Raw genomic sequence first — 13,646 nt, forward strand, 5'->3', positions numbered from 1 at the left:
TGTACTTTGACTATGCCAGTGTCTAGACCCAGAAACACAGTACTTTCACATACAACAAAAACCCTCCTCAAAATGGCTACCAAAGGCCTTTTATAGAGTTAGGCTCCTCTCACTTTTGGAACATACCATGTGGTATTTTATAAAACATCGTATAACTACACAAATACACAAAATATACAGTATTAATGTGTAGCAAATGCGCCAAACTATTGATCAGAAAGTAAATTGCAAACATTGCAAACAGAAAACCATGGGAAATCCTAGTTTTTCAAATTCCCCCCTGTGATGTCACTAAAAATGGTAGTACCCTTCCTACTGGCCAAATGTAAGCCTTTAAAATGGCAGCTTTAGCTCCACATGGGTCTGGCCACTGAGAATTCACACACAATGTAAGTACAACAGCATTCTAAATCTATATGTGCAGTTGTTACATGGGGAAATAAACTGTTGTTTGTAAAAGAGTTTGAGTTTTCTTTGTGTTTTACATCCTGTAACAAAACATTGAAACAAAGCAAAGGCTACAATGGCATATGACTCCACATAAACAAAAGTAGACACAGCTAACAATCTATAATATCTGATGTTATTTTGCCGGCATCTAGATTGTGTGTTTATAATGATGGAAATTGTTAATGTCAGTGCATGCATTTCAGCAGTCCTTTTAAAATATAAGTTATAGGTCACAGTTAATCTGTGACACTAACATTTTGTCCTTTTTATGTTGCTTTAAAACATAATAATGGCAAGTGTCTCATAACATTGCGTTCAGCACAAACTCAGATTTTTTATATTATTATTTGAGTTACATGTATGTACATGAAAATGTTTATGGGTGGTTTTTAAAAAAGCCAATTTTTTAAGTCACTGATATAAGTCAACAAAACCCATACTAAACATGTTTTAATAAGACTTTTCTAAACAGAATCTAGTAGTCTAGAGTTTTTCTTTAAAATGATGTGAAAATCATCCTGCCTATTCATTCACATAAAACAATATATTGATTTAGAAATTGTAAGACACTTCCCAGATAGAAAAATTTTTCAGGGCCAGAAATGGCTGAGTTCAGGCTGTTCTTTTGGCACACATGCCGCCACGGCTTGCGGTCCTTGATTGGTCCCAGAGCTGCTTGCCTTAAGTAATCCAGAATCTAGCCGAAAGCAGACCATAATTTAGCCGCAACCCTTTCACACCTCGAGAAATCAGCCACAGCTCTCCCGGAATCTCCAGATAACAACCAGAAAAGAGCCCAAATTACCACATTTATCCCCAAACTTACCCACAACTTTTCCAGAAACCCCAAATGTAACCCAGAAAATAACCAAAATTACCATATTTACCCAAGAACCCACCCACAACTTATCCAGATGCCCCAGAAAATAGCCATAAAGTGAACAAAATATATTTATATCCCGTAAAATGTATAATTGAAAAACACAGATATAAAGCAAATATAGAGTTTTATTGATGCTGACAAGAATAATTTCAGATAACAGCAAAATAAATTAAATGTCAAATGTTCTGCCAAATAAACAAATAACAGTAGAAGGATCAAATAAAAGCAAAGAAATAGCCAAAGTAACATAAAAGCTAACAGAGAAACATTAACTTAATTGTTTTAAACAATAAACAGGCAAAAAAACAGATGTAATAACAGAAAGCAATATACAACAACTGGTTAAATATAAAAAACATGCAATATAAAATGAATGTTTACAGATGTGCAAATGTGTATTAGATAAATACATTTGAAAATAATACCATGTTATGTCACCAGCTAGAAAAAAAGCAACATTTAGTAACTTTAATCTCCAGTCATGTCTGTGCACACAAAGGACTTCTTACAGCCTACAGAAAAAAATCATAAAATACAGTTAGAAAATACATTTACATAAAATGAATAAGAGTAAGGACAAAAATGACATAGTACACACTGCAAGTCCAAGAACTGATACTTTTAACATTCAATTCAAGACATGGGAAAAAATATGTTTGCAGATTTCAGAGTTCCAGAAGGATTTCTAAATTACCAATTAAATAAAGCACTTACCAAGTACAAAAATTGTTTTAGTCAAGCATTTTCATTTCCTGCTTCATTATTTTCCAGCGTTCACTCCAAACAATCCAAGATAAGTACCTGGAATATTTTTAAAACATGGTGTCACTTTTAAGCCAAAACTTGTGCTTTTGTAACTTATATGAATATTAGACAAATTACCCTAATAAGAGACTTAACAAATTAGATATAGACAATAATGTAATTCATCAAATCAAACTGCACAAAGATAAATAATGAACATAATATACATCATCTTACTTAATTTTCTGTTTTGATGTCCATGTCGTTGTCTCTGTCTGGAGAATGGTTTGCTGTTCTCCAAGAGGCAGTAATGTCTATCAAATACAGAAGTCAAAAATCAAATCACACACATTTGTTTACTCTTTTAAACTGATAAATTTTTTAACGAAGTTAAACTCACATCAGTCTTTACCCAGACAGCTGGAACAACATAGTCTGGTATAGGACTTCTGCAAACAAAAAACAAGTACAAGTAAACTTTATATTGTAAAAAGGTAAAATAAAAGAATAAGACAAGCAATAAAGACAACATTTATAACTCTTAGGTATAAAATTTCTTTACAAAAGCAATGGATGTCCTCATGTCTTTGTCTCCGTCTGGAGTACAGTCTGCTGTTTTCCCAAGAGGCAGTAATATCTATTAAATAGAGAAGTCAAACATCTGATCAGACACACATTTGTTTAATATTTAAACCATTACATATTAAATGAAGTATTAAACTCACATTATTCTTCATCCAGATTGCAGGAACAACATGCATTGTTGACAAAGTGTGGTACATGACTTCTACAAACAAAAAACAAGTACAAGTAAACTTTATATTGTTAAAATGTCAAATAAAAGATTAAGACAAACAATAAAGACAACATTTATAACTCTTGGGTATAAAATTCCTTTACAAAAGCAATAGATGTCCTCACGTCTTTGTCTCTGTCTGGAGTACGGTCGGCTGTTCTCCAAGAGGCAGTAATATCTATTAAATAGAGGAGTCAAACACAAACATCTTAACACACACATTTGTTTATTATTTAAACGGTTAGGTTTATTAACCTCATTATTATTCTTTACTCACATTATTCTTTATCCAGATTGCAGAAACAACATTTATTGTTGACAAAGTGTGGTACATGACTTCTGCAAACAAAATGCAAATATAATTAAACTTTATACTGTAAAATAAAAGATTAAAACAAAAACATACAAAATGCATGACTCTTGCATATTAAATTCTTTACAAAAGCATGTGGTTATTCTTCAAGTGGGGTTGGTTATGTTACACCATAAAATAAAGCAAATAAATCTGGCCTCTTAACAACACAATCTTGTAAACTGCACTGAGCAGGACTGAAGAGAATAAGAGATCATAGTAAACCATCTTTATTAAGCTAAAACTTGAATACATGCCTTTCTAGAATATCAAAAACATTGTTTTACTAAGATATAAATAGTAGGAATGAGTCACTTTGTAACTGTTATGATTACCAGCAAATGCTGATTTGTGGTTTGGAACAGAAAACATCTCATCTTCGTTTGGCTTCTTTGGGGTTCAGCATTCATTTATTTTTAAAGATTCAAACTTCTTATTGATTATTTTATCATCCCGGTCATGCATGTTGCGTCTCTTACTGTAAAAACATGCATGTTCAACGTTATCTACGTTAAATGGCGACTGATGATAAAATACTTGCACTTACACGAAAATACATCACAGAAAAGAATAACAAACAAAAACGAAAACCAACTGGGTATCGCGCTGTAGAACAATAAGTGCAATCTACGTGGATTTAAAAGAAAAGTATCTTAATAACTTACCTTACTGTGTTATATAAAACTCCACAAGCATTATGGGAAAGGTAGTCCAATTTTCCACGGCGGATTGAACTCTGTTGAGGTTAAATGACTACTGTTTCCAAGATGCATTGCAATATATGTCATTGTTTTAGGAACGAAAGTGCACCAATAAATATTAGTATTAGTTAGTTGTATTTTTTAATTGTAAACACAATTTAATGTAAAGTCTTATTTATTTATAAAAATAAAATACAAAACTAAAAAGACTTAAACAAGCACACATACTTAAAATACTTTTGTATATTAGTGCAGACTGAATTATTAATTTATCTGTTTATTGCATTGTTTGTATATTGCACATTGACACCTTTGGATTAACTGCCCAAAATAAAATTTTCTACATTTCGTCTTTTAATAAGGATAAACATATTTATTATTGCCTTAAATATTAACTTTGATGTTTTTATCAATTGTAAATATGATTTTATATAAATAGGTTTTGAAAAGTGTCTGCTATTTAATAAATAAATATTGTCAATGGTTTTTGACATGACAAAGCCATTTAATTTAGACTTTTTACATTTACAAAAACTTTTTGGTGTTTTTTTACTCTTTGGCCAACCAAACCTTAGCCAGAACTCTGCCATATATTTACTATTTTCTGGCAGACCACACTTAAGCCAGGACTCAGCCAAAAATGTACCTTTTGCTTTTGGCTGGCTAGCCTCACCCCACAACTCCCTCGAAAGCTGTTTCACACAAAGGTGTGAACAAAAGAGAGCCTAAATTTAGCCATAAATGCCCAATGTAAGCCAGATTTGTGCCAGAAACTTTGTTATCTGGGTTTTTGTTTAGAGGGGCCGTATGTAAGAAGGATTGATTGACAGCTGAGCAACAAAAGACTGGCATAATGAGCTGCACAATGAGCCTTTAGGCAGGAATGTGAGAGGGAACTACAGTAAAGAATGTAGAGGACAAAAGGAATATATGGTAAATGGACTGCATTTATATAGCGCTTTTAACAGACCTATGGCCATCCAAAGCGCTTTACAATTAGCCTCACATTCACCCATTCACTCACACGTCATAAACCGACGGTATATACATATACATGTTTGTTTGTGGTTTATTAAGAAGAAGTTAACAATAAAAGCTGTTTTCAGAATAAAACTGTTTTCAGCGGTTTTCAAAGCTTGTTGTCCTAGTCGCTTTTTTTAACTAAAGTCGCTAAAGTGATCTAGCAACAAAGTAACCAAGTTGTTCAGACTTTTTTACACTGCCCGGAGTCGGACTGTGCGTGCTTATGTGTGAACTCTGCCTCTGGTTGGCTAAAGATGAAAATTAAGCCAATCATCATCAGCTATGTGGTTGTCCCACCCCCTCTAACATACACACACCAATCATCATCAGTTATGTTTCTCCCAACACACAAACATACACACACACCTAGACGGGTGAAAATCACTTCAGTGAAATAAATTTTAGTAACTCGTAGCATTTTCATGTCAGTAACGTTAACGGCGTTGTAACGGGGAAACTGTAATTTATTTGATTACTAAATCCTGAAAAAAATAACGCCGTTAGTAACACCGATTACTTGTAACGGTTATTCCCATCACTGCAAGACTCATTAAATAAGCATCCAGATGAGTCATTAACCCATAAGAGATCCTAGGAACATTTTGTGCCATTTTGATTTTTAAACCATCTTGACTGTAAAGATTGAATATTGCTCAAAATTGCCAGAGGCTAATTATTTTTTATATATTTTAGAATTTTGGTTTCAGTTTTTTAATTAGCTTAAAATGGCTAAGCTACGCAAAAACCGACACGTGATCCTAGGGACAAAAAATGCCCCATTGAAAACCATAATAACTACCATTTTTGATCCCCCATTTATCTTAACATAAACTAATACATACCTTTAAGTCAATTTATCATTTTGAACTACTGGCATTTAAGTTTTGATTTTTATACTTGTCCACCAGGTGGTGCTACTCCTTACCATTTCATGCATTCATCAAAATGTCAAAAAGTTTGCTGTTTTCTGGAGGCCACATTGCTACTGACAAGATAAACCTTTAATGTTGAAAATTGGTGTGTGTGTAAAAAAGTGTGTCTGAGTGGTAAGGGGGTGGGGTCAGTGTTGAGTGGGGCAGGGGGGCATATTCAACATGTCCAAATTCTTCTCTCTTTGAAGGCCACATTCTGCATTATAAACAAATTCAGTTATAAAAACGATGAGAGGCCAGAACCAAAACAAAATCAATCTTCATTTTGGTTCTCGCTCATGTTGTATATGCAAGTACACTGCTATAAGTATGAACAGTATAGCAGAAGTAGTGAAAATGGCAAGGCATTACAGCACACATAAGGCTCTAGAAATAATCATGCACTAATCATCTAAATTCATTAGAGGGATCTTTAGAAGACTTCTCAGAAGGTGAGAGCGGAGAGGAGATGGATAAAGTGGCGGCAGGATGGACGTCAAAAATGAAAAAATCTTCTGGTCTCCCACAAACACGGAGACGCTCTGCTACTTCTCAGCAGCCAGAGATTTGATCCCAGGGCTCACACACTATGCCACTGCCCGAATCAGTGCCCTGACTTCAAGCTTTTCATTGATGCTGATGCATGAAATCCTGCAGCATATTGGGGCCATGACAAACCTAACATGGGAGACAATCACAGACTGAAGAGATCTTGAAACAGAGAATCTGAAGGCTTATGTGGGGCTGCTCATTCTGGCCGGTGTTTACAGATAAAAAAATCAGCCCTCAGCCTTTGGAGAGAGAAATCAGGATGGGGCACTTTCCCGGCTACGATGTCCCACAAAAGGTTTCACGACATCAGCCGAACACTGTGGTTCAATTATAGTTAAAGCAACACTATGTAGTTTCCATGTAAAATTGACTTACGGCTCCCCATGTGGTTGAAAACTGCAACAGTGCTTGGTATCAGACACTCTTCTGCAGGCAGGGGAAGGGCCGGGCTGTGTGCACTACCCTCCACCTCGACTTTCAGAGTGTGCTTGTAGCAGCTAGGAGGCTGCTCGGGTTGCAGCAGCAGTAGAATTTGTCCAGTTAAAAGTTGTTCTATCACTAAAATAATTTTAGAGACATTATTTAAAGGTTGAAAACTACATAGTGTTGCTTTAACATATTGGCATATAAAGGGTTAAAATTTCCACAAATGTAATTAATATTTGATATGTATGTGTCAGGCAGTAGTAGTTCTAAAAGATAAGAAAAAATATTGACGTTTGATATTTTTAGAGCAGGTTTTGGAAAGGTGTCATTTTGTGGCCTTAGGATCACAAGTGTGAGTTTGTTATGAAATCTGACCTTGTTCAAAAAATTACAATGCATCAAAATCAATGTTGCTACCAATCTTTGACCCATTCCAGGGTATAATAATAATAATAATAATCACATGGTAGTTCAAATGTGTTTTTTTTTTCTGTTAAAAATTAATTAAGTTTAATTAATATTTGATATGCATGTTTCAGAAAGTAGTAGTTCTAAAAGACTGAATCGTTTAAAATGAAAAAAATATAAATATTGATGTATGATATTTTTAAAGCAGTTTTCGGGAAGTTGTCATTTTTTGGCAGTAGGAACACTTACGTAAGTTTTTTTAAGGATCACTTGAGGGTTAACAGCTTTTAATCCGGGATATGACTGTCTAAATGTTTATTTAATTATTATTATTATTAATTACTCATACATTCTATTTAGTGCTTTATTCCCTCCTTTCTTTGATCAAAAGCCTCAATTCACTTTTTATTAAATGCCTTTCTCACAAAAAGAAACTTATCTAAAAAACAGTCAAAATTATTCCTAAAAACATAACTCAAATCTTCAGACAGCAGATGTTTACAGAACAGTTAGTACGTTAGCTTAGCATGCCATCAAAACACGACAAATAAAGGGATTTATAATAAAACTCACTTTATTACATCAAAAGTTGAGTGCCGTAAATAACCATGCGTGAACTGATGTGGCTTTGGATCACAAAATGAGACAGAAAATAAAAAAATTTATGCTATTTATGCTGTAAGCTATGCTCGATAAGCATAGCATTATTAATATACAGTACTGTTATGAAAATACCAGACATAGCATGAAAAAACACAGATTAACCATATATAATCTTAATCGTGTTTATTGTCTCCATGTTTCAAAACATCAGAACATATTTATTTGCCTGTTATTGAACAAAACAACGATCTGCATGTGACTGTTCATGGACACATCTGACACTAGGCATGGCAAACTTGATTCCTTTTAAGTATCCGTGTTATTGTGAGTCACTCACTAAAGTGATCCGGGTTGTGTGAGTCACTTGAGTCAGTATTGCTAAATCTGAGTGAGAATTTCGAGTAGGGATGTAACGATACTTCGCAGTGCGATACTTCGCGATACAAAAAAAAAAAAACCAAATGTCACGATGTTGCATCGTGCATGATGGGGGTATTAATACGATGACATTCTTTTAATTTTATTCGTTGACCGGTCAACACGTGATCTACTCTGCGCCAGCGTCACCTGTGTTTCACCGCAGTCACACAGACATCGCTTGAATCACCCGCAGATTGAACTAAAGGTCAGCAACATGACTTCAGTAGAAACAGAAATTGATATAGATAATGCCCCGTCATCTTTTAAGTCCAACGTCTGGCAGCATTTTGTTTTCATATCACTCGACAGGAATCTAAACAATCGCACGGATGCGTACACGCACCAAAACATGTCGAGACTCGCGCTTCTGTCCGTTCAGCCGTGCGCAGTCGCTTACGAAAACATAACAAAACTATAGTAAGTTTCTAAATAATAATGATAATCTTATTTGACTCAATCACTATTGGCTCCTGTAGATGGACATCATAAATGTTTTGTGCAAAGCAGGGAAAGGGAAGCAGAAAGGGGAGATGATGAGTTTAAAGTAGTTTAATCCTAACCCAGTCAGGTCTTAAACATTAGAGGAAAAATCTCAAGTAAACCTCTGTCAAGTCTATAGAATTGCATTGTTGCTGAAAAAATCAACACATGTATGTGTAATACTATTCTGTATTTTCAGATATGAAATTAATATTTAGTGTATAGCTGTAGGACACAGTTGGCAGTAACTATGACTGAGATTATTTTAGTATAGCAGTCAAAAAAATGAATGGTTTCTTAAAATATTGCTATTGTAAAAATATTCTTCTAAAAAATATGTTATTAATTATTGTTGTATTTGTATAATGTAAAATGCAAATGTGCAAGAAAATATGTTAATTTCCCAACCTTTTATGCCATTTACGCCTCCAAACATGTTAACAATGTTGAGGTTAAGTATAATGAACATGATACATAAATATTTTTAAATACATGTTGGAATAGTGTGTTAAGCAAAGGACATTGTATAGAATAGGGTTGTGACAATTAATCTGGCAAATGCGCGTTTTCTCAATGAATGAATTTGAATGAATTACGGTGAAATGCCGCCACATTCAAAGCCACGGGGCGCTTTCCTGTAGAAACTCCATTTGTGCCACAGAAGAAGAATCATAACAAACACTATTCCAGGAAATGTCTACAGGAATTTTTATATCGCTGTTCTTCAGATTGTTTCAGGTATTTTCTTGATAATAGAGAATATTTTGAATGATTGTGTTTGACGAGTGTTGCTTTTTTAAATACTCGTTATAAACGAGTCAAACTCATAGTGATTTTAGATTGATAAGGACTTCCTACTGATCACGGAGCCGTAGTACATGCACAAGGTGTGCATGAAACACTGAATCGGAGCCTTACGATTCAGAATCGATTTTTAGACCGGTCTTTTCAATGGGAACGCGATGCATCGATGCACATCCCTAGTATAGAAGTCTTAGGCTTTAAAAAAAATTAGGGGGCCTGTGCCACAGTAGAGCTTTATATCTAACAACGCCCCTGCTAAGTCCCTTAATTCTAATTTTATGTAAAAAAATTTAGTGACAGACCTGCAGTACAGAAGATTTAGGCCTTAAAATGATAAAATTCTTTATTAAGTTTTATGTACAACAAAAAAATTACTGAAATTGTAAAAAAAAACCCTCGTGATGTGTATCGTATCGCGAGCCTAGCATCGAGATATAGATCGAACCGTGAGCTTAGTGTATCGTTACACCCCTAATCTTGAGTAAGACAGTTTGCGCGGATCAGCCGGAGCCGGTTAGTGGATCTACAGAGCTACTGAAGTCTCCTCAAAAGCAAATCCACAACAAAAGCCTTTCACTTCTGAAATAGCATGCTTATAGGTTTTAGGTTTGGTGTGTATAGTCGACCATTTAAAAAAATAGGCCTAATAATAATAGCATAATAATATAGAGAACATATTGGAAAAAAACGTTCCAATTTAAATTTAAATCACCTTTTATATGTTGTTGCAAGAGTCCTCTAATGCATAAATAAATGGGGTTTTACAATTTTGTACATTTTAGTAAGTTTTTATGTAAACGTTTTAATATTGGGTAGCAGAATTTCAGTAATTCACTCACTGTCTGAACAAATGTAACGTAGAGAACATCTAAGAGTTCATTAGCAGGGTGTCCTCCTTATGTAGTCCAATAACAGACAGAGTCGAGCCGGAGATTCTCGAATCTGCAATGTTTCTGGCAGATCTGCGAATCTGCAGTGTTTCCGGCTCTGACTCGAGACAGTTCGCGCAGATCAGCCGGTTACGAGTTGAGAGATTCTCTATCAAAGCCGGAAACATTGCAGATTTGCATGTCCTCGAATCCGCAATGTTTTCAGCTCTGAGTGAGAATCTCAGGTCAGTTTGTGGCTCTTGCGGATCAGCAGGTTTCTCGGGTTTGCAATGTTTCCAGCTCTGAGTGAGAATCTCGGGTCAGTTCTCACGCAGATCAGCCAGTTACGAGCGGATCTGTAGAGCGAGCGAAGTCTCATCAATAATGTTGCAAGAGGTTTGTGTGTGTGGTGGCGCTGTTTATGGTTTTACATTGAATTGTAGTAGGACTCTGAACTGATCCAGGTTAATGATACTAGAGACTCGCGACTCATGAGTTAAAGATCCGGGTAAAAGATCTGAGTGAGTCACGACTCAAACAGGTCTATCTGACACCTGATCTCTGATATTTTCTTCTGAGTGTCATAATAAGACTGTATGACTCTAGCGCCCTCAGGCTTCATGTATGAATGAAACGAACTGAGTGTGAATGACTGTAGACTCCAGCTGCTTATATCGCCATGTTTGGATTAAAAATGCATTAAAAATTTGAAGTAAACATATAAAATTGAATCAATATTTTTTCCAAATATGCACACTTTGAATTAAAAGCCTGATGGATGTTGTTTTATCGAGTGCTTTCATGATGATCACATAGGAGTATTTTTATCAATGAGTGTTGCTGAGGGTCATATTTCAAATTAAAGGTATGTACTCAGTTTTATTTTCATAACTCCTGACAAAAATGAAGAAATTACTGTCTGTGACGGATGTCAGCGTTAACGCCCCCGGTACTCAACCCTCACATTCACCCGAATTCTAACCGGACTACATTTCCATCATTCCCCACGTCACGCTAATTATGCTCCACCTGTAGCATATTAGCGGGCCTATTTAGCCTGGCACTCACACACACACACTAGTTGCAAAGTCTTGTTTGAGCATTTTCCTTGTGTAGAACCGTGTTTGCTTTCTTGTTATTACCTGGATTTACGTTTATGATTGTCATCTGCCTGCCCCGATCTTGGACTGGATTTACGTATATGACTCCTATCTGCCTGCCCCGATCTTGGACTGGATTTACATTTATGATTGTTATCTGCCTGTCCCGATATTGGACTAGATTCACGTTTACGTGAGATTTACCTGAGAGGTACGACTTGAACCATAGAAGCGCTGTGTCAGAGACACCCATAGACATGAGGGTCGACAGGAGGATGCGGTGATTGACCATGTCAAAAGTGGCAGATAGATCCAGTAAGATCAGCACAGATGATTTGGAGGCTGCCCTTGCCTGCCTTAGGGCTTCAATGACTGAGAGCAGCCCAGTCTCAGTGGAGTGACCGCTTCTGAAACCAGACTGATTGTTATCCAGGAGGTTACTTTGTGTGAAGAAAGAGGAGAGCTGGTTGGACACCACGCGTTCAAGAGTCTTTGCAATGAAAAGAAGAAGAGAAAAGGGTCTGTAGTTCTCTAGCATAGCATGATTGAGTGTGGGTTTCTTCAGCAGCGGGGTAATCTGAGCCTCTTTAAATGCTACGGGGAAGGTGCCAGTGGAAAGGGGTGAATTGATAATGTGGGTGAGAGCATGGATAACCAATGGATAGATTGCCTGAAGGAGATGGGTGGGTATGGGATCTAGTGGGCAGGTAGTCGGGTGGTTAGAAGCAAAGACCTTGGAAACATCCGCTTCAGATAGAAGAGAGAAGGATGGGAGAGAGCATGTCTCAGAGGTTTGAGTATGCGCAAGAAGCACCGGCTCGGAGAACTGACTGCTGATAGTTTTTGTTTTCTTCACAAAGGAAGAAGCAAAATCATCAGCCGTTAGGTCAGATGAAGGTGGGGGGCAGGGGGAAAAAGAAGAGTAGAGAAGGTCTTGAAGAGAATGTGAGAGTCAGGTGAGTTGTTAATCTTTGAATGATAGTATAGGGTCTTAGTAGAGGAGATATCCGTGGAGAAGGCAAGAAGAGACTGATAGAGACAGAGGTCAGAAGGATTTTTTGATCTGCGCCACTTCCTCTCTGCAGCCCTGAGTCTGGAGCGATCCTCACAGAGAACCTCAGATAGCCAAGGGGCAGATGGTGTGGCCCTTGCCGGTCCAGATGTCAAGAGGGCATAATGTGTCTAAGGCAGGATGTAAGAGTGGAACAAAGTGTGTCGGTGGTGTTGTCAGTATCTAACAGAGAGAGTTTGTTGGAAGGGGGGGCGTGGAAGCGACCACAGAGGATAAGCGGGAGGGAGAGAGCATGCGCAGGTTGCGCCGGAACGTGACCAATGGGGGATCGTGTGCAGTAACTGGGGGAGTAAGGTCGAGCTCAAGAGTAATGAGGAAGTGATCAAATGTGTGTAGTGGGGTGACTGTTGTGGTTTTCCTTTTCCTCAAATGAAACAATCTTCAGTCTTAGGTTTTGATTTCAAGAGATAGACTTTTATTATCCGGACAAATAAAAAGCCGAGACCACCCTGGTGAATCCCCCCCAGAACCAGAGTGTGGTCCTGGGAGGGTCCTCCAAAATCAGTCTGACCCTCTGAGCCCTGGCTTGGTAATATATAGGTTTTGGTTCCCTCCCCTCCTCCATGCTTAAAACAATATGTTTCTGTTCAGGCAGGAACCACATGACATTCCTCAGACCAGTGTCTTCTTCCCGTGACCTATTTGACCCTGGGCTATTCATTAGACTAGGCCCACCTCAGGCTACTCATATTAAGACCTCAAACTATGCAGTAGGCTTACACAATGTATGCCAAACTTTCCCACACATGATTGCAATGAATATATATAATGATAAATTAATTTATACAGATAATATATAATGGTAAAATGATTGATACACATAATATATAATGGTAAATTATCATTCATGTAGATTGGGATTAAAATAAAATTCTTCATAATCCCCGCTCTGAGGCTTAATTTAGCCTCACTTTTTTTTGTTATTTTAATCCGGAGTGCAGTCTCATAATTCAGCATCTCCCTTATTACTATCTTGTGTCTAAAGATAGCCACTATACATTACCAATTACCAACTTATGCTACTGCACTTCGAACTATGGACAATAGGGGTG

At 36.7% G+C, this 13,646-nt stretch overlaps 1 long non-coding RNA gene and 1 pseudogene across 1 annotated transcript; both read right to left on the reverse strand.

The window, feature by feature from the left end:
• Positions 1–2,163: 2,163 nt before the first annotated feature.
• Positions 2,164–3,918, reverse strand: LOC135758095 (uncharacterized). Its single transcript, XR_010536420.1, has 7 exons — positions 3,891–3,918; positions 3,151–3,212; positions 2,999–3,051; positions 2,803–2,864; positions 2,640–2,714; positions 2,478–2,526; positions 2,164–2,391 (listed from the first exon to the last, which is right to left on the reverse strand). It is a non-coding gene; the product is annotated as an uncharacterized lncRNA (long non-coding RNA).
• Positions 3,919–11,300: 7,382 nt separating this feature from the next.
• LOC141282371 (uncharacterized) lies at positions 11,301–13,255 on the reverse strand (annotated as a pseudogene).
• Positions 13,256–13,646: the final 391 nt, after the last annotated feature.

Source organism: Paramisgurnus dabryanus, chromosome 6, assembly GCF_030506205.2.
Source record: "Paramisgurnus dabryanus chromosome 6, PD_genome_1.1, whole genome shotgun sequence".
In the NCBI taxonomy this organism is placed as follows: domain Eukaryota; kingdom Metazoa; phylum Chordata; class Actinopteri; order Cypriniformes; family Cobitidae; genus Paramisgurnus; species Paramisgurnus dabryanus.